The sequence below is a fragment of the Caretta caretta genome, chromosome 22 (genome assembly GCF_965140235.1).
Source record: "Caretta caretta isolate rCarCar2 chromosome 22, rCarCar1.hap1, whole genome shotgun sequence".
In the NCBI taxonomy this organism is placed as follows: Eukaryota; Metazoa; Chordata; order Testudines; family Cheloniidae; genus Caretta; species Caretta caretta.
The window spans coordinates 7,872,110-7,894,220 of NC_134227.1; the positions used below are offsets into that span (position 1 = coordinate 7,872,110).

At 47.3% G+C, this 22,111-nt stretch overlaps 1 pseudogene; it reads right to left on the bottom strand.

The window, feature by feature from the left end:
- Nucleotides 1-12,433: 12,433 nt before the first annotated feature.
- LOC125625293 (small ribosomal subunit protein eS1A-like) lies at nt 12,434-13,238 on the bottom strand (annotated as a pseudogene).
- Between the last annotated feature and the right edge of the window lie 8,873 nt (nt 13,239-22,111).

The window sequence follows — 22,111 nt, forward strand, 5'->3', positions numbered from 1 at the left end:
CACCCCTTCCCCCCGTGTTGCAACACACTTGAAGGGCAAAGGCAACTTAAATTTGTGCCCAACATTTATAAAAGCTAAGACCAGTAGCTATGTTTGTACAGTTTTTTTCAGTTCCAAAGGAAACAGCTGGTTTTAAACAAATGACCCTTCCTCTTTACTATTTGCAGCTCACATTCAGCTGTCAGCCCCTGAAAGTGACATTGACTATAAGTGAGAAAAGGGAAGCTGATTCAGTTGGTTTCCATTGCGCAAGCTGGAAGACAGGCAGAAAGTAAACAAACAGCACAAACAGGGACACGCACTTTGGGGTTTTAAAATTCTTTCAGCTCTGATCATCTGAGGTGTTATTCATACAATCAAAAGAAATTAGTTTCTTTACAACATATATTTTTGTTACTTTAAAACCATAGCAGAATAAGGGTTGGACAGGGAATCCAACGTGAAAAAGAAACAGGATGTAGACATTCTAAAATAAATATAGCAGTAATACTTTGCATTGCTCAGAGGCTTCCACCTGAGGATCTCAAAACATGCTACTGAATTTGGCCTAATGGCACTTTAGTGAGGTACCTAAGTGTTGCCACAAATCAGCGGTAGTGTACAGCTTCTTGGTTGTCACTACGCTTAGCACCATGGTCACTTGGAATTTCACAGCTACATCATACACTTAGCTGTCAATAATCTCAATTAATCCAGGACTGCCCCTGGTTGTTTAAATCTGCTCTTGGAAAGGCCAGTCTCTGCCAATGTTCTGCCTCCCTGTTTCAGCATCCAGGAAGCTGGCCTCCAGCTGGCTGGGAATGTTCTCCCCAGTGTTGCTCACCTGGCTTGCTTTCTACTCCCACTGGGGTCTGAGTGAGGAGCTGGGGTGGAACACTCAGCTGGGCAACTGCAGGGATGTCAGCTGGAGCAGCTCCCCCAGTGACTGGGGGAAGAGAATAGGAGGGTTGCAGGGTGAATGGTCTATCTCCCCTCCTTCTTCCCCCTGCCTGAAAAGGATGACAGCTCAAAGAGACAACTGGGGAGATGCCCCCACGTCTGGAATGCCCCATTCCCAAATGAGGGAAGGAGGCAAAGAAAGGAGCAGCCAGAGCTCCTCTCCTCCCTGGGCAAGGAGCAAAGAGGAGAAGCTGGAAGGTGCACAAAGCCCCTTGTCCGGGAGCACTGGGCAACCCCAGGGGCTTGGCTTGTTTCCATAATTAGCCACGGGAAGCCCGCAGAAATACAGGCAGCCCTGAGCTAATGTGGGGATTTGACAGACCCCAGGGGGCTCCTTCCCACTTCCTACCAGTGCTTGGGGATGCTATTGTGGCAATTCCAGAAGTGGGGGCAAGAACAGCTCTGGGTTCATCTTTCCTGACAGAAAAACACAGAGCGGAGTCCTGGGTCCCTTGGAGTGGACACACAGCCATGGGGATGGTACAGGACCCTACGAACATATCCAGGTATCAGGCTGCTCTCACCTTTCAAATCATGAGCCAGGAGCCCTCACCTTTCAAATCATGGGATCACAGAGGTTAGGGAAGGAAAATGTCAACCCAGTCAGACCTGGGGGCTCAGGGCAGGACTGGCGCCTACTGCCCAGCTGCGAATGTGCCAACCCAGTGTTAGGACTCCCACCCCTTCCCTCTGGGAATGTCCCCATGGATTCCCCCACTGAGCAGATCTCACTGACCGGAAATGTTCCAGAGATCCACTCTCAGCATTTCCCCCTTTAACTCCTCCTGGTGGGGCCCACTTGCCAGGTCTGCCAAGTATCCCCCACGCATAGGCAACCCACACTGTCTGCAGCTCTTCATGGCCGTCACACATCCCACACGGCTGCAGGGATTCCTCTGCAGTAGCTTCCCTCACCTGCTGTGCAGGCTGGCCTCCCCTCTCCTTGTTCCCCCAGCTGGTGCCCAGCAATTAGGGAGGCCGAAAGAAGGACATAAGAACGACCCTAGTGGGTCAGACCAATGGTCCGTCTAACCGGACTCCCTGTTGTTTTTGTGGATACAGACTAACACAGCTACCCCCCGATACTTGTCTTCCAACAGTGGCCAATGCCAGATGCTTCAGAAGGAGTGAACAGTATAGGGCAATTATCAAGGGAGTGCTCTGCTGCTAAAGGCACCATCTTTCCCATCACTTAGAATCATAGAATATCAGGGTTGGAAGGGACCTCAGGAGGTCATCTAGTCCAAACCCCTGCTTGAAGCAGGACCAATCCCCAATTTTTGCCCCAGATCCCTAAATGGCCCCCTCAAGGATTGAACTCACAACCCTGGGTTTAGCAGGCCAATGCTCAAACCACTGAGCTGTTGGGGCTCCTAGTTCCAGAGTTCCAATTAAATTTCAGTTGAGTAATTCCTTCCTCTCCGCTCTCACAAGTGAAGTGGTTTTGTTCCTGAATGGGAGACCTGCACAGGTAACCCAAGATGCTGCAGGCAGGTGTATTCAGAGCTTGCTAGGTGGCACCCTTCTCTCATAGGGAGGATTGAACCAATGCTTCAGTAAAGCAGCAGGCTGTAGAACTGTCATTGCTGATCAGAGGAGTTTTGGGAGGGCCAGTGATCTCATTCTCCAGCTCCATATGCCCACACCCCCACGCTCGCCAGACTCAGTTTAAATAACAGGTTACAGTTTGAGGGGAGGGTTTAGCTGCCACCAGCCTCCTGCTGAAGGAAAAGTGGGGCCCATCAGCTGATGCTGGGGCCACACTTAGTTACCAACATTTGAACTTGTGTACCAAGACAGTATTGCAGACGAGCCAGGGCCTTGCATGCTGGGGGATAGTCTTCCTTTCCCTCCAGTTATTTAACTACAGAATCCAGACTAGCCGGAAATATTAATATCACATAAGTGCTCAAAACAGCCACCACATCCTTTCGTCTTCAATGCAGAGCTCTAGGCTGCCTGCCAGGAAAAGAGAATAAAGAAGAGGAGAAGAAATAAATTTAATCACTTCTCCAACCCAGATATTATTTGCCCTTTCCCTCTTCCCTTTCCTTATCCTCTTTTTCTTTTCTTCCATCTCCAGTTCATTCTATGCACCTCCATGCAAATTCTGTACTTTTTTATTTATTTATTAGACAATCCAATAAATTGCTCCAGAAACATTTTTGTAGAGCTAACTTACAATTCCACCAAGAACAAGCATGGTGCACACACATTCCAATGTATAAGCTGGCCTTCAGGAGACCATACACTAGGGAGGTGTCTGACTAGTACAAACAACGAGGAGTCCTTGTGGCATTTTAGGGACTAACACATTTATTTGGGCATAAGCTTTCGTGGGCTAAAACCCACTTCATCAGATGCATGGAGTGGAACATACAGTAGGGAGGTATCAATACACAGCATATGAAAAGATGGGAGTTGCCTTACCAAGTGAGGGATCAGTGCTAATGAGCCAATTCAATTTAAGTTGGAAGTAGGCAATTCTCAACATTTGACAAGAAGGAGTGGAAATCACTTTTGTAGTGTTAATGAGGCCAATGTAAACAAGGTGGCCCATTTGAAACAGTTGACAAGAAGGTGTGAGTATTAGGCAAGGGGAAATTACTTTTTGTAAAAACAACAAGGAGTACTTGTGGCACCTTAGAGACTAACAAATTGATTTAGTTTCTGTAGTGACCCATCCACTCCCACTCTCTATTCAGGCCTAATTTGATGGTGTCCAGTTTTCAAATTAACTCCAGTTCCTCGTTGGAGTCTGTTTTTGAAGTTTTTTTGTTGAAGAACTGCCACTTTTAAGTCTGTTATTGAGTGACCAGGGAGATTGAAGTGTTCTCCTCCTGGTTTTGGAATGTTATAATTCCTGATGTCAGATTTGTGCCCATTTATTCTTTTGCATAGAGACTGTCTGGTTTGGCCAATGTACATGGCAGAGGGGCATTGTTGGCACATGATGGCATATATCACATTGGTAGATGTGCAGGTGAATGAGCCCCTGATGGTGTGACTAGTACAGCAGCAGTTTAACGATTTCTCCCTTCAGTATTCACAGAAAGTCCGCAATCTCTGAGGTTCAGCGGCAAGGGATGATTCTTTCCCACCAAACGCCAGGAAATTCCACCAGGTTTCTAGAGAAGTATCCTTTTTTCCTTCTTGACCATAGAACTCTGACTTGATGGGTCAGCTTTCCTGACGTTACCCGTACTTTTTGGAACCAGTCACTAGATATAGGGGAAGTCACATCTCTTCCACCACCTTGCAATTGTGATTCTTGCTGAAAATCACATACGGTAATTGGTTCTTTGTAGGTCTTATACAGCGCAGAATTTGGGGGAAAATACCCAGCCAGGTTATCTGATAATTGGCAACCCATTGTTTCCTCAATGGCGTCTCCAATCTCTTTCCAAAATATCCTAATTGTTAGACAGGTCCACCATGTGTGAAGAAATCTGCCTGTTTCATTACAGTCTTTCTGGCATTTGCCCATCCCCGTACCAGAGATACATTTAAGTTTAAGGTAGGTTAAGTACCATTGGGTAGAGGATTTTAACGTAGTTTTCTTTTATGAGTGTGCATATTGAGGTACAAGAATCGCTGTTCCAAATACTTTGCCAATCCGCATCCTTGATCTCCGTATCCAAGTCTGCATTCCACCTTTTTATGAACCTGTGTTTTTTCTCCAAGAAACAATTTAAAATATCTTTATATAAGGTGGAACGTAGACCCTTGTGTTTTATAGGGGTGACCAGTAATTTTTCAAAGTCTTTTAATTTTATGCTTAGATTTGGTTTCTAAGAGGGTGGATTGAAAAATGTCTCAGTTGCATGTATTGGTGCAATGGAATTTTAGTATCTTTTGCAAGCTGTTCAATCTTGTCAAAGAATCTAAATGTAGCCTCTCTGAATAACTGACCAAATCTCATAATACCGATAGGCTCCCAGGCTTTAAAGTTTCCCAGATTTTTATTAGAGTTGCATTCTGTGATAACTGCTATGGGCGTTAGAGGTGATATGGATGGGCTTAGTTTTTTGTAAGTGTGATCCCACACCTCTATTGTTGCCCTCATAAAAAAGTGGCTAGATATTATTGTTGCAAAGAGAGTTTCTTTATGCAAAGAATCCTGTGGAATTTGATTATAGGACAATGTGTCCGTGTAGCGGGGCGGGACTCACCCCTGCGGCGGCTCCTGTTGGTCGTCCAGGGAATTAGTGTTTCCAGCCTCTAGAGCGCCCTCTGCAGGCCGGTGTCCCTCTTGCCGCTGGGCCCAAGTCCCTCCTGGACCCTGGTGCCCCATTCAGGCTGGGGTGCTGCCCCTTGGCAGTACCCCCACCGATCTGGGTCTCTCCTCCCCGGGGAATCCTCACCCTCTATCCCCACCTCACCTCAGTCTGTGGCCACTGCCAGTCATCAACTAGCCCCCGTTCCCTGGGGCAGACTGCAGTGTAAGTGCCACTCATCACCGGCAAGGGGGGTTTGGACCTGCTGCCTCTGCCTCCTCTTGGGCTGCCCTCTGCAACCCCAGTACCTTTCTTTGGCCTTTAACAAGGCCTGCAGCCTGGGGGGTTTCCAGGCCAAAGCTCCCCAGCTCCTCTGGCCTTCCCCCAGTCCTGCTCCAGTCTTGATACCCTGCTTAGCTCCTAGAAGCCAGGCCCATCCCTCTCCACATCGAGAAAGAGAGAGAGAGAGAGACTCTGTTTGCTTCTGGTCCACTGCCCTCTTATAAGGGCCAGCTGGGCCCTGACTGGGGCATGGCCACATCTGTGGCTGGTTCCCCAATCAGCCCAGGCTTGCTGCTTTTCCTAGCAGCAGCCCTCTTGCAGCCTCAGCCCTCTCTCAGGGCTGATTTCAAGCCCTTCAGGGCACTAGCAGGTGGCCACCCCACTACAATCTGTTTTACCACTATCCAGTGTTGATTAGAGCTTGGAGGTATCCAACACAGCAAATTTCCCATTTGGCTTGCCCAATAATAATGTTTATTATTTGGCAGCACCAGTTCCCGACTTTTACCAAAGATCTCTGTCGGCTGACCTCTTTGGCCCTTGGCTTCTTGTGTCTCCAAATTAATTTATCATCTTCAACAAGTTTCTATGGGATGATGATGTATTGCACTCTCACAAAGTTTTGTGTGTGCAGATGCTGTAGAAATGTAAGACAATTAACAGTGCTAGCAAGGAGACTCCAGCAGTGCCAGAAGGTGGAAAGAACCCAGCAGCACTGGGAGAAGTAGTCTCCCAGGAGGAAAGCCCAGCGCCACACTGCTTTGGTTTGTAATGACGTGTGATCACAGGCTAAGGGACAGTTGGGGCCGCACTTGGATGGGAGACCTCCAGGAAAAGCCCTGGTGCTGTAGGAAATGGTAATGGTGACACAGTAGGTGGCCCTCTGAGATAACAGCAGGGGGGGTGGGGTGCTGTGCTGATGAAGATTCCATTTTCCAAATGAAATGCAGAACCAAGACCCGGGACGCTTATCACCATTACAGGTCCCATAGGACTTCTCAGAGTTATACTGCCAGCCGCCTGTCCAGATTCCAGCATGGGTAACTCCGTGCAGGCCCTCCTCCATTCCCTCTGTGTTTTCAGTTGGGCATAGGATCTCTTTACATGTCTGGTCTTAAGTTGTTGTGCAGCTCCTTTGTGCTGTTATCCTCTGCTACATTCCACCCCAGACATGGCTGCATTTCAGTTGCGGAGGAAGGGAGTTTTGTGTTTACTGTGTACAGTCTATAAAGCACTTTGGGATCATTAAGGGTACTGCGGCTATAGAAATCTAAGATATGTTCTTACTGTTATCGCTAATAGTCCCAGGAAATGAGGGCCCAACCCGGCCAAGAGGATAGGAGCAGAAAGCCCAGGCCCTCGAGGAAAGGGGACCAGTGAAGGGTACAACATATCTAAAGAGCCCAGAGGGGAGTGGTTAGAGTGAACCTGTGATCTTCTGTCCAACACATTTTGCTACTGTCTCTGTTAAGTTTGTAGGATAGTTCTGGTCTCTGCTGACTAAGGGCAAAATGATAGGTTGAGAAGTATTTTGTGACATCTCCTATTAGGGACTCCCTCAGCTGTCCCTGGCCAAATGGGTAGCAGGGGGAACCCCCACACAGCTCCCTTCCCAGTGAAAAGCCCTGGCTCACAGTGAAGTTACATACACACGAAGCAGCAACACCTGCCCCTGACTCCACCTCCTCAGATGGTCACTCGACTAGCCCAGGCTGAGATACAGTGTCCTAGTGGGGACGGGGTGCATATGATAGGTCAATAACTCCTTTCTGTGTTGGATTTCATGGTGCTGCACCCACTTGCTCTCTCCTGGGCTCCACTGCCTTTCCCCAGTTATCTTCCCCCTCCCTGGGCCCAAATCACTTTCCATCTCTCCTTCCCCAGCAGTGTTAATGTGATGGGGCAACCAGCTGGCTGCTTTGTCGCGTCCTCCTCCACTCCAGTGTGCGGCCTGGGGGACACGCATTCACGCAGAGTGCAGGAGCCCAAGACCTGAGCAATCCTGCGCAGCAAACCTGACCGTGCTGGAGACCGGCGGCTCAGGATCTAAACAGGAGGCAGCATGCTTTGTTCCATCAGAAACATGAGGCTGTCAGTGCCGTGATCTAACCCATTGTGTTTGGCACAAAGAAATCGCCGTGAAGTTTCCATTGTGCTGCCCTACGCCTTGCAGCATGAATTTGTCACCTTGCCACCCAGCTGTGGCCTGAGAGCAAAGGCATTTACTGACGGTGCGGTGCTCGTGAGAGCAAACCTCTTGTCCCTCCATGAACACGTGGGTATCACTATGGAACGGAACAAGCCTGGAGCGATAGCCTCACCATTACCCGCCTCCTGCCCCAGCAATGCCTTACAGCTCCATCAGTGTGACGCACAGTGTGAAGAGAATGCAATGGGATTTTTGTCATTACTACTTACTGAGCACCGCACCCAGCATGATCTCTGCTCCATGGAGTTCACAGTCTAAGCTAGACTCAGCAACGCATGCTAGGCAAACAAGTGACATTTCAAAGCAATATGGAGGTTTTATTTTTTTAAATAGATGATGGGTTAGGCAAGAATTTTTGTAAGGGCTAATTTTCATAGGAAATTTCAAACTGAATTTCAGCTTTGGCTCATAGAAACACTACAGGCTGCACTGAGTGAACATTGTGAAATGCAACAGACTTTTAGTGGATTTAAAAACTATAGCAAACAGTAAATATTAAGATCCCCACACAGATGCTCCATCCACACTGCTCTCTCCGCATGTTCTGGAAAATGAAAGACAAACAATTTTGCTATTGGCACCTGCTTTGCTCTCCCCAGTTGCTCTGTTTTAGCGCCATGAGTGGGTGTAAGAGCAGATTTCAGTAGTAATCATCCATGTTAGTGAGCGGCCATACTGAACTCGCAATTCCATAATGTATCAGCTGAGGGATGGTGCAATGTATGTAATTTTCTGGTATCTGCTATGGATGAGAGGAGCCAAACCTTGGGGGTGGGGGGATTGTTTCCCATTTACCCCCAGCCAGAATGTGAATTGTGGGCAAAACTGGGCATGTCCCTGAATGGCCAATTGGAAAAGGCTGAGACAGTCAACCAATGAGTTTAGTCTGGGTATCAGCCAGGGTGGCTTGAAGTCAATGAGAGGAGAATTTGACCTGGAATTTGTCACAGGGCCTTGGCTCAGCTGGAGTACTGTTCTCTAGCTGGTCTGGTCTATGGGTCATAGGCCAGCAATTGAATGGCCCTCACCAGGCTGTGAAGGCTGTGAGGTGAGGCACACGGGAAGGCTGGTCTAATAGTCACAGCGCTGGCCTGAAACTCAAGAGAGTTCCTCTCTACAGGGTCTAGCTGCAGGGTCACTGTGAGGCCCGAGGGAGAGAACAATGGGGGATGATGGCAGAGGGGTCGTGTAGACTCTCCTCCCCAAAGGCACTGGCCTTTTTTTGCTGCAGTTTCACCACAGTGCTCGCTCGACCTCACAACATGGGGATGGACCCAGTGACTCCATCGTGTCCTGAGCCCAGGGCGTGTGTCATGCTGTCCCTGCACTACATAGCCCCAGCTTATTAACTGATGGCATTGCTGAATGCAAGCTCCAAGCAGAGGGCTCTTACCTCAGCCCAGTAGATGGGGATGTCACTGCATAGGGGGTTCAGAGAGGTGCCCAGGGCCGTGCGGTCAGCCAGCTGCAGAAAGCGGGCTGGGGGTGGGGGGGAGTTTGCAGAGCTTCCTTCAGCTGGGGGAGAAATATGGGGGTGGGTCTGACACAGCCCCAGATGCTGTGCAGGGGAAGAGGAAGTCCCATCCTCCCATCCCAGCCAGGACTAGCAGCTGAGCTTGGCACAGGGTAGGAGCTGCCAGACTGGTTTTCCCCAGTCCTGCCTCCTGCTCCGTAGTGATTTACCTCTCTGCTGGCTGCCCTGGGCACCCAAAACATACTGCTGGGGAGGGTCGCATGACCACTCTTGTGGCTTCCCTATCAGAAAGTCATTTTTCTGTGGGGAAGCAAAGAAGTCTGCGCGGGACATAAATTTTGCACCTCTGCAATGGCGCAGAATTCCCCCAGGAGTAAGCTCCATTCACTGGGACTCCAGCTAGATCATGTAACTCTGCTCCCCGCAGCCTCAGGGATTGCAGCACTGACAGTGCGTCCCCTCTGTAATAAAGTCAAAGGAGTCCCTAGCTTTTTACCTGCCTCTCTTTCTAGAGACAGTTATCGCCTTCACTTTAAAGCTTTGGCCATTAGATATGTTGGGTGAGAGTCTGTGCAGAACTTGCAAGCCAAGAGCAGGGGTGGCTGTCTGCTGCCTTTGCGCCCTCCCAAGGCTGAGCTGCTCTGGTGGCTGACACGGCCCCTAAAGTAACTTGGACTTCCTAAGAAACATCTCTAAATTACAGTAGCCCATCCTGGGCTGTCTATGGGCAGCAGCACCACGCAGAATTCCTGCCCATTGCAGGCCCCCTCCCTCCTGCCCCTAAGCACCCCCTCTGGTCCCCAGCCTGCACCCTCTATTGGGGCAGCATCAGGCACTTATGGCAGCTCCATGCAATGCCTGTACTGAGGGGATTCACCCTAGCCAGCTGCGGGGCATACATGGGCCATAACAGAAGGGAGAATCCCCCCTGTTCTTGTGTCTTGATTGCTAATACTAGCAATCAAAGGTTGGATTTGTTTGTTTCCCAAATGACAATGTCATCAAGCTGCCCAGTGATGTGGGGCTTCCTAGCCAGGAAACATTGCTCCTTATATGAAAACTATTTGGAGTCCATCAAAAAGATCTCATCTTAATGTTACATGAGAAACAGTGTGATTTGTTATTATAGGAAAGAGACTGTTAGAGAGAGACTGAATGTAATTACCTGAGTGTATACGTCCCCAAAGATGTCTAGATCCCACAGTGAAATAGGCATTATGCTGAATATGGAAATAACCAGTGAATGAAATCTGTACCCTTCATATTATGCGATATTCTGACACTATGACAAATCATACTTCAGCTCTTGACAACAAAACCAGCATTGAACCCAGACAGGGTCATTATGGGAAAAGCCTGGCTTACTTAAGTGCCTGTTGAGTAATGATTTGGTGAAATGGGTTGTGACGGGTATGTCTAACTTTAATGATAAGTATGAAAATAATCATATCCTGCTTCCCCTTTGTCCAATTACAACAAATAAATGCCCTAGAGAATAAGAAAGTTGCTCTGTAATTACAGATCTGTAGCACATTACTGAGATATTCAATTGTGTCCCAATCCATGCTGTGATATAAATAATAATACTGAGAAGTTTCAGAGGAACAGCCGTGTTAGTCTGTATTCGCAAAAAGAAAAGGAGTACTTGTGCAGTCTGCTGCAGTTTCCACGGTAAACATCTGATGAAGTGAGCTGTAGCTCACGAAAGCTCATGCTCAAATAAATTGGTTAGTCTCTAAGGTGCCACAAGTACTCCTTTTCTTTTTGCGAATACTGAGAAGACTGCACAGAAGCATCCTTCTAAAAAGAAAGTCACTACGTGGTAAAGATGGACTACATCAAAGAATAGCCATCATACACTGAGCTGGGATGGATCCATCCCAATATGGAAAATCTGGGGAAAGGACCAACTGACTGGTACTAAAGGTGGAGATTGGAAGGTAGATTTAAATAAGGCTATTTCTAATTACCCTCATTTTAATGTAATATTTTCAAGTTCCTGATCTGAAAACCAAGATTTGGTAGATATAAATAGATCTGCACAGTGTCTTCTGCTATCCCATCCCGGCTATCCCATCCTGGGGAACTGCAGCAGCAAAGATTAGATTAACACCAGGCCAGCGGAATTTGTTAGCAGAATTCCATCTGCCACTTTAATGACAAATTTGTATTCTTCCAGCAATGAGCTGATCCACAAGGGCAGCTCTAGCAGGGGTCACGGTGTTTGATCTACATGGGAGAGAATGGTGCTCTCAAGGCCAGAAACGTAGGGTGATGCTGAATCCAGCTGAGCTTCCCAAAGACAGGATTCTTTTGCTTCTCAGTTCCAACCCATCGGTAGATGGCAGAGGTGCCTTTTGTTGGGGAATTCTGGGCAACACAGAATTTGCACAGAATTAATATTCTGTGCAGAATTTCATTTTTTTCTGCAGAATTGGCACCACAGAGCTATTGGCTGCCACTAGGGGCCACTGGGCAATGCAGAACCCGACTCCTGAGCTTGCAAATAGAGGACACTGCTGGGGGGACAGGGTGGGGGACCTGGAGGGTTCCCAGCAGCTGCTGTTTCCAACATGCCCTGTGCCATGGCCCCACAGTAAGTGGAGCATGTGGTCCAGTGGAGATGGAGGCTTTGCACACTCTGGCTGCTGGGCCTGATCCTTATCTGCCCAGGGACAGGAGCGGGCCCCAGAGACCCAGCTCTCACAAAGGTGAGGAAGGGCGGGGCCTCACCACATCCTCCAGCAGGACAATAACGAAGCTGCATGGAGCAGAGTCTGCGGCTGGGCTCTGAGGGAGAGTGGATGTAGTTGTCTGGGCCAGGGGGGCCCCACGCAGCCCCCTCTAGCACCCCCCAAATACCCTCTCCCCAATACATACATACCCCTCCAGCAGCCCCCAAATACCCCCTCCAGCAGCCTCCAACTGTACCCTCCTCCCACTCCCCCTCTCCCTTCCCCCAGCAATGTCCTCTATTTGGTAACTTGAAATATGGTAACCCTATGGGGGCAGGGTGAAAAACCGAGAATCAACTAAAAGACCATAGGGGCAGAATTTTCCCCCAAGATGTGCCAAGCTGGCATATGTGACATAGCCAGACTCAGGCACCTGACAAAAGCATAACAGAGAAACAAGAATTGGGTTGTCATAGGGGTTTCTTTAACTCTCTACTCCTGGGGCAATGTTTGTATTGTTTACAGGTATTTTGAAATAAACCACCAAAATAATTGAAATGGGCGTGATTATATTGTGTTATTTTGACAAATAAAATATGCAGAATTTTAAAATATTGTGCACAGATTTTTAAATCTTTTAGCACAGAATTCCCCAAAGAGAAACAGGGGGCTCATATCCATAGGCTCGCTCTACTTTAGCACCTGTCTCATCCCCAGAGGGTTTTCCAGTGCCAACACCTTCACCGTGCAATTCCATCAGCTTGCCCAGTTCAAACCTGGGCTTCTTCAGCATCTTCTCTTTGTAGACATACACATCATGAAGAGGGTAGATGGGGATTGGTCCTGCTTTGAGCAGGGGGTTGGACTAGATGACCTCCTGAGGTCCCTTCCAACCCTGATATTCTATGAGTCTATCTATCTATAAGCTTTCTCTATGTCTGGGATCAGCTCAATGACAACTTCCAACCAGGTCATTAGTTTGCACATTGCGTGTCATGGTTCCCAACATCTCATTGTAAATTTGGCAGACCTGCTCATGCTGGGCATATGAGGTCTTGCGAATCTGGTTATTGTGCTTCTTGGTAGAACCCATGCAAAAGAGGTGCAGTAGATAGCCATGAGTAGTTCTGACATCAGCATCAATCAATTGTCTGCCATTTGACCATGGAGCACATTTTGTCACAGGTGAATTCCATTCCATGGAAGTTGGTCAAACAGTTTTTGCCCTGAACATCCTCCGTAATCAGCTTGAATTTACAGCTTGAATGGACATCATTCTGCAGATCAGCAAGACTCACTTCAAATACATGGCTCCTAAGTTCATCAGAGGCCATTTTGATTCCTTGGGTCCTGGTGACGGGTGTCTTCCCAACGTTCGTATATGAAAAATTGCAGGTACCTTGACAGTAAAGGCATCTTGCAGTCCTGGCAACCCAGAGCATTCAAAAATCACGAGCCAGGCTCCAAAAAATCATAAGATCAGCTTAAAAATCATAAGGTTTTAAAAATAATATGGTGTGGGTTCTTTCCATTTGCCTTCTCGATTTTGAGTCTTCGGGGGGCACGTTTTCAAGGGCTAGAAACTTAGAGTTGGTTGTTTGGTTTTGGGTTTGTCTGTTTTTACGGAAAGCTGAGATGCTCATTGCAGCAGGGGGACTAGCCCCATTAAAAAAGAATGGGCTCAACATAGTGGTGCCTGGTTAAGGGCCTTCTAATGGGAGTGAAGACACCTGGCCCATATAAATGGTGAGACAGCAGCTGGGAGAGGCAGGAAGGGGTGGTTGGAAGCTGCTGATGGAAGACAGCTAGGAGATCAGTGGAGAGACGTTTGCCTGCTGACCTTTGTGGGCCACAGGAGAAGGAAGGTCCAGGGAAACAGTCCTGGGGGCTGGTGTTCCAGACAAGGAACAGCAAGTCAGGGAACCCCAGGAAGGATTAAGAGCGTGACAGCAAGGAAAGCTCAGGGCCAGGAGGATGGCAGAGGTATGTTTGCTTGTTTACCTCTGCAGGCCCAGGAAGAAGGAAGTTACAAGGGAATAACCCTGAGCTGGGGAAAAACCCGGGAGGAGATAAGAGCTTAAGCCCAGGGTGGATGGATCTTGGCTACTTTACACTTTTGGAATGCTCAGGGTGGGTGGACACTGTTTATCTTGTACTTTTTGTTTGTGTTTTGAGTTGGCTAGGGGACACCTACCACTTTGATTGAAGAAGGAGACTGAAAAAACTTTTGTATTGTGGTAATAGACTGCACTCTTTGACTCTGGGGAGTTATTTCGGTGCATTTATTTTAACAAATTAGCTGGCAGCAAGGGTAGTATTGGACTCAACAGCAAAGATAGAGTTTATGAGGAACCCTAAAATGGGGAAACTGAGGCTGGGGGTGCCGAGCCAAGAGGGGGCACAGCAGGAGGATCTGCCTTGCTACACTCGCATAATCACATGACTCCAGCTGCTGGGGCTTTAAGAAAAATACCAAATATTGCAAGACATGCAATAAAATAATGAGTACCATGGGATGGAAACGGAGACCTGCTCAAGAGTCTGTGACTGTTTTCCCCTAGTGGCTGGGGGCCAGAAAAGGCTCTACAAGCCTCTACACTGCTGCTGACTAATGAAGATTCTCCCTCAGCTCAAGAACAGGAAGCCGGTGTTTGTGCCACTGTGTTTGTGCAGGCTGCTGGAAAGGGATGGAGGAACACGGAAAGGCCATGAATTGTTTCCCTCACTGCACCTACTCCTGGTGGGGAAAATCAGACCAGCAGGGGAGTTGTTCCCTTTTCCCATTGGGCCCCGCTGTCAGAGAGGGAGAGGGGCCAGTCAGTGCACTTCAGAGACTGCTATGGGGACGGGACCCCAAGTAGCTCTGCCTATTCTTTAAGGTGGAACCAGCTGAGCTCTCAGTCTGCGGCTTGTGTGATCATGGTGATGTCAGGGCATATGCAAGACCCACAGATTTGTTACAAGCTGCTAGGGAAGGCTCAGACTGGACTGACAGGTACATTCCTAGGGCCCAAATCTCCTCTCACACAGCCGTGATGTCAATGAGTTCAAGGGAGTTAGTTACTCCTAATTTACACTCAGGCCTATCAGATGTGAATCAGCCCCTAACACTGTCCTTTGATTTTAACAGAACTTCAGGTGCGGACCATAGCTTTTATGTCTGAGTAATAGAAAATTAACATCTCTCTTGCCAATTAACATCTCTCTTGCCCAGGGTCACATTGTAATTACAAGTAAAAGCTGAAAGGGGCAACCTGACATAATGAGAAAGCCAGGGGTGTGGGGAGTGCAGTAGAATTGGCAACAGAGCCCATTGCTGACAGAAAACAGGCTGACAGACAACAGTACCTACCAAGTTGCAGTATAAACTCTTTCTGACCTATGCTGTGAAATGCTGGATTCCACTAGTGATGTTGCTCAGGCTCAGCGTTGTCTCCTTAACCATCTTCATAATGAAACACTTTTTCACGCTGGTAACATGGAAGCCTATTACAGCTTCAGTGCAAAGTTTGCACGATTCATTTGTACACACCACAGCCAAACTGTAGGATGAAAAACATTAGGAGCCTGATTCTCCTCTCACTGACACTGGTGTAAATCAGGAGTAACTCCACCTAACCGCTGGAGCTAGACTATATAAAAAGGTGTGAGGGGAGATCCAGACCCCGCTCCATAGAGAGGTCCTCCAAATCTGATAATCAGACAGTTTCAAAATCAGTACTAACATCACAATAAATCATCCACATTTCTAGAAATTTGTTTCGAGCCCCCTTAGAGGCGTAATGGTACTTTAAACCGACTGTTCACTCAGAATAGGTCTTGTTGGAAGCAGAGCCTTCTGGGATATGTACTATGAGCACCTATATGCAGGACCTTGAACTGGCCACGTTCTGCCAACAGTGCTGTCAGAGCCTCATCCAATTTGTTCCTGGAGTTTTTGACAATATAATTCGTGTGGAGGCTGCAGCAGAGAACTAGCAGTGGCTCATCTGCGGGTAGGTAAAATAAATGTATGGGGGAGGGGGGTAAAACTGTCACCACCTGGGGAAGACACTTCAGCCACATCCCCAGCAAGTGTAATTTGGCACAGCACCATTAAAATCAATGTAACTGCACAGATTTACAGCAGCTGGGGATCTGGCCCCTGCTGAGGGTCTTGTCACAAAACGCTATGGAGCTCCCAATACCTTGTTAAAAGGAGGTAAATCTTAGTGTGAAGTATTAGAAGATCCAGCCAGCAGCTGTAAATTGAAATCATGGGGAAGAACAAAAGGAATTGAGAGTGTACGGCCATTTACATTTACACGTTTACACTGCACTTTGGAACGTTTGTCTTGCTCAGTGGAGGATAGCCTGGTCCTCTCAAGCTGCTGTCACAAGGCGAGGGTAAGGTAGCAACTTCTACACCTTGCATGCAATCTCCAGTTTTTGCTAATACCATTATTGCACCCTCATTAACGTAACGGGGCTGCAAATGGGCTTTATTCCATGTTTCTCCTGCTGTGTCAGTACAAACTAATTGGCCGCAATTCAGCCAACCACTTCAGAAGATGATTAACTTTAAGCATGGGAGCAACCCATTGGCTTCAATGAACTGACTTCAGTCAGAGCCTAGGTAGTTTTCCGCAGAGCCTCCAGTCAGGTGCTGGGATTTGAGTAGCATTGTCAGTTGCACTGGGTCTGTGGCTGAGCGGGTATCTTCTTTGGTCACATCACACCAGCAAGCCAGGTACTGGAAGGAAATTACTTCAGTCAGCTGGCTCCTAAGTGGCCTCAACAATGAGCCTTTCAAACACATGAGCAATAGTTGCAGTCTCCTGCTCATCGGTGTGTAGTCATACAACACTGGGAACAAGGCATACATTTTTAACAGTGAGGGTTATTAGCCATTGCAACAATTTACCAAGGGTCACTGACAATGTTTAAATCCAGATTGGATGTTTTTCTATAAGATCTACTCTAGGAATCATTGTGGGGCAGTTCTCTGGCCTGTGTTATACATGAGGTCAGACCAGGTGATCATAGAATCATAGAATATCAGGGTTGGAAGGGACCTCAGGAGGTCATCTAGTCCAAACCCCTGCTCAAAGCAGGACCAATCCCCAACTAAATCATCCCAGCCAGGGCTTTGTCAAGCCTGACCTTAAAAATATCTAAGGAAGGAGACTGCACCACCTCCCTAGATAACGCATTCCAGTGTTTCACCACCCTCCTAGTGAAAAAGTTTTTCCTAATATCCAACCTAAATCTCCCCCGCTGCAACTTGAGACCATTACTCCTCTTTCTGTCATCTGCTACCACTGAGAACAGTCTAGAGCCATCCTCTTTGGAACCCCCTTTCAGGTAGTTGAAAGCAGCTATCAAATCCCCCCTCATTCTTCTCTTCCGCAGACTAAACAATCCCAGTTCTCTCAGCCTCTCCTCATAAGTCATGTGTTCCAGTCCCCGAATCATTTTTGTTGCCCTCCGCTGGACTCTTTCAAATTTTTCCACATCCTTCTTGTAGTGTGGGGCCCAAAACTGGACACAGTACTCCAGGTGAGGCCTCACCAATGTCGAATAGAGGGGAACGATCACGTCCCTTGATCTGCTGGCAATGCCCCTACATATACATCCCAAAATGCCATTGGCCGTCTTGGCAACAAGGGCACACTGTTGACTCCTATCCAGCTTCTCGTCCACTGTAACCCCTTGGTCCTTTTCTGCAGAACTGCTGCCAAGCCATTCAGTCCCTAGTCTGTAGCAATGCATGGGATTCTCCGTCCTAAGTGCAGGACTCTGCACTTGTCCTTGTTGAACCTCATCAGATTTCTTTTGGCCCAATCCTCTAATTTGTCTCGGTCCCTCTGTATCCTATCCCTCCCCTCCAGCGTATCTACCTCTCCTCCCAGTTTAGTGTCATCTGCAAATTTGCTGAGGGTGCAATCCATACCATCCTCCAGATCATTTATGAAGATATTGAACAAAACCGGCCCCAGGACCGACCCTTGGGGCACTCCACTTGATACTGGCTGCCAACTAGACATGGAGCCATTGATCACTACCCATTGAGCCCGACAGTCTAGACAACTTTCTATCTACAATGATCACAATGGTCCCTTCTGGCCTTGGAATCTGTGAATACCACAGTGTTTGCTGTTTGCATACAGAACCCAGCAGTGTTCCCCTGTCTGTTTACCATCGCTGTCTGCTGAACCACCTCCCCTTGTTGCCAGGGAGGGCCATTTTGATAGCCTGGAAGAAACACTACAGTAAAAATGCCGTCCATGCAGCTTACAGCCCTTTACATGTGGGGCATGGCAGCGGAGAGTCAAAGGTACCACCTCTGAATTCTAGTGACAAAACACAGGAGGTTTGGCGGGACAGTATAAATCTGACAGGCAATTGGATGGCAGCATCTGCCACAAATAACTTGTCAAGCTAATTAATTAGTCAATGCAGGGAAAGAGCTGATAACGACAACTGGCTCAGACCGATAAATAAGGAACTTAACAGCTAAAATGTGAAAGTAGAATGTATAAAGGTCAGCCTCAAAGCGAGACTTCGAAGTCCTTACTAACAAAGCACTTCCTTATATCTAAGGGCAAAGTCTGCAAATGAAAATGTTTGGGAGTTATTAGTAAAACTCCTGAATTGATTTAAAGATAACCAAATATTTCCCATGAACAGAGCAACTGGAAGTTACATCTAAATCTGATTATTCAAACAGTTTTCAGTCAACAGCAGTTGTTGAGATCTGCTTAGCACATTTAAAAATCTAGAGACACGATATGTAATTCTAGCTCAGAACACACGGATCAGTAAACTAGAAATTTGGTTTTCTCTTTCGTACACACACACAAAATCTTTATACTTATATATGTTAGAACTGATTGATTTTTTAAATTAAAAAGTTTGTCAAAAAGTGGTCTTTTATTTAAAATGATTTGGGGGGGTAAAAATGGTCAACGTTGAAATTTTGTTTTTTGATAAATTTAGTGATTTTTAAACATTTTTATCAGAAACGTCGAAATGGTCAGAATTTTTTTGTTTTTCAAAAATCAGGTTTTCTGGAAACAAAAGTGTCAGTCATCATGATAAAAAAGCCTCAGAATTGTCTGTAAAAAACAAAAGACATGGTCCAATTTTGAACCCTTCAGAATGAAAACAACGCTGAAATATCAAATTAGTTTGTGAAATTATTCTTTCATTTTTTTCAACCAGCTGTAATCTATGTGTATATATAAATAAAAATGTCCCACAGAACTGTGCCAATATGAATTATTTTAGATCCAGTGTTAAATATGCCACAACTGACACCCAGGAATTCAAGGAGATCTGACATTTCTCATGATTAGAAGTTAGACTCATTGAAAATTGCACCCAAATGCCAACCCTAGTATAGGTTGTTTGCTATTGCAGTGTGAAGCATGGGCTCATACTAGATGAGATCAGCTCTTTGGTGTGATTCTGCTGATGCCAATAGAATTACACCAGGGTTTCATTTGGCCCATTGTATATAGGATAACAATTTGTCAGATATTTCATTTGTCCCACTCCTAATATTGTACTTGGCACATCCCTTTCACAAGCAGCATCTGAGTGTTTCCTTAGCTGTTCAGCTGAATATATTTAACACTGGACAGCAGCTTGTACACAGTGCAACGATTTAATTCCCTTTAAAATAAGGTGTTTCATCCTCTGTGACTTTCACAGATTCCTTCAGTTCTCTGCCTTATTTTTTCAGTGTGTTTCAATCAGTATGGTGCCCACAAGGATAATGGCCAGGAGAACCACAATGAGAGGAACGAGGGCGGTCCCCTTTCTGTCCCTTGGCATTGTGGGAATAAACTTGTAGGCCTGGAGAAAACATCCAACACATTGTTTCCACATCCCATTGCCAACATCCCCATGTAGGACCCTCTTCACCAATAGCCTGCTCCAAAACCCAAGGGAGAATCAGGTCCTGGGAGGACATTTACAAAACCATGGACACAAGTCTGTGATGGTCAAGTCAATACAATAGAGGCTGTTTGGATTTGTGAATTCCCATTATCCAGTTCAGCACATCATAGCGAAGATTCAGCTTTATGTAGGAATTAAATGACATTTCAGTGGTGTGCAGGACTTGTGCTGACCCTCTGCACAGCGGGAACTTCACCTGCAAAGAAAGATGGTCCTGGGGGATAAGGATGCAGGGCAGTAAATGTTCACGTGATGCATTTGTTAAAAAGTACAACATTGCTTATCGGGAGTATGTTCCAATACCAGGACCACTTGTGCCTATAATGTTATACTACCGTAATACTTTGATCAAACTGATTTCTTTTTTCTTAATGGAAGGCTACGAGAACCACATTATTCCTAGATTGTATCCTGACATCTCAAATGTAAAATATATCAAGAGATTAAAAGCAAGTGACAGTCCACCAAACAGAAACAATACATACTGGTGGCTCTGCATAGGCTCAGTCAGCTGGGGAAGTGGTCCATAGACAGGATGAGCCAGTCACCTTGTGATCAATGCAGGATTGTCCAAAGAGGGGGTTTTCTGTATCTCACAAAGGTGTGTGTTAGTTTTTTGTGGCTATCCCAAAAGCCTCATTTTTCTCATCTACCCCCATTTGCAGGAAGAGCTCTTAACCCAACAGAAAATCCTGTTGACCTGAGAAATAGCTGGTCCTTCCTGACGGCTCTCTGTTGGAATCTAAACACACCATTTGATGTGTTTTGCTTAGATAGTGACATACATCAAGTTTCGGGAAGCAAAAGAGGTTGTTGGGTTTTTTGTGGTTGATGTGAACCTCAGCTGAGTAAACTGTGAAGGGGTTTTCCCCCAAGTACCAAGCCAACAGGAAGGAAAGCCAGGGCAAAATTTTCAAACATGGTCGCTGAATCTGAGTGTCCAGCAGGAGACAGGTTTTCAAGGGTGCTGAGCACCCCTGGCTCCAGTTGAAGTCTGAGTTGTGGGTGCTCAGCAGCTGCAAATCTGGGCCAGAAGTGACTCCAGATGAGCACTCACAGCCAAAAATCAGTGGCTCCTTTTGCGACTGTTGGTCCTAATTTTGATGGAGTCTAAGCTTGCCCCTAGGGTAGTCAGCAGCAAAACTCCTATAGGCGAGAGCACAGGGTCAGACCCCCAGGCTTACAGAAAAAATCTTGCCGTGTACAAAACAGGAACTGGATAAGGCTGCTCATAAAGAACCCAGTCCTGAGGTGCTGAGTGCCTCCCCTCCTGTGGCTGTCCAGAAGGCTAGCCTGCCAGGGGTGTGTATAAACAGGGAGAAGAGGATCAGGCTTCTGTGGGTACATCTACACAACAAGCGGTAGTGAGCCTCAGAGGCCAGCTTGACAGACTCGGGCTCACAGGGCTTGCACTTTGGGGCTAAAAACAGCTGTGTAGCTATTGCGGCTCTGGCTGGAGGTCAGGCTCTGAAGCCTGGGACGATTGTGGGAGGGCTTCCGAACCAAGCTTCCCCACCCCGCAGATACACTCAGCTTTCAGGAGATCCCACAGCCCTGGATGGGGAGCCGTGACAGGAGGAGGGAACGTTTCCCCATCAGGGGATGTGGGACGTCCTGGCTTACCAACAGCTGGGGCCATTCTGAATGAGCTGGGGCAGCCAGAGCCACAAATCCTAGCGGGCTGCTCCCCGACAAAGCTATCAGACAGGGAGGATGGAAGAAGCCCCATTCGCAGGCGGCACTAGAAAGGCCGCCATTTTCCCTTGGGAGCTTCTACCAACCCCATCATTCAGCACTTCAGGCTAGCATTCATCCTTATGGACTGCAAACAGGACAGGGGGAGGGGCCCTTGGGGGACTCCACAGGTGGGCCATCCGGGAGAAGAAGAGAAGTTACCCATCGCCACTCTGAGCACGGCCTGAAGGGAAGGATCTCCTCTAGTGCAGGGTTTCCCCATGAAGCCCTACTCCTTCAAGGTGTGATCATAGTAATGTACTCAGCGTATTGCAGCAGTGCCTTGGAGCGTTGGTCAGGTGCTAGGATCCCGTTGTGCTAGGCGCTGTACAAACACAGAACAAAAAGATTGTCCATGTAATATAATAACTAACATCCAATCTCTCTGAGGCCGGAGGAGACATCAGGATCGCTCGTGGATTCCCTTTCCCATTCTGTGGCCAGAGTCCTAATCCTGAGGTGTCCAGGTTTTAGGCAGTAGTCAGGATCTTGCAGCCTTATCTAAGCAGTCGCTGTCAAGGAAGACACCACAATGAGGCAGGGGCTTTACAAAGGAGTTTTATCTTTGTAGCCACCACCTGCCCCTTTCCAGTACACCAATCTACATGTACTGGAAACTGCTCGTTTCAACTGCACC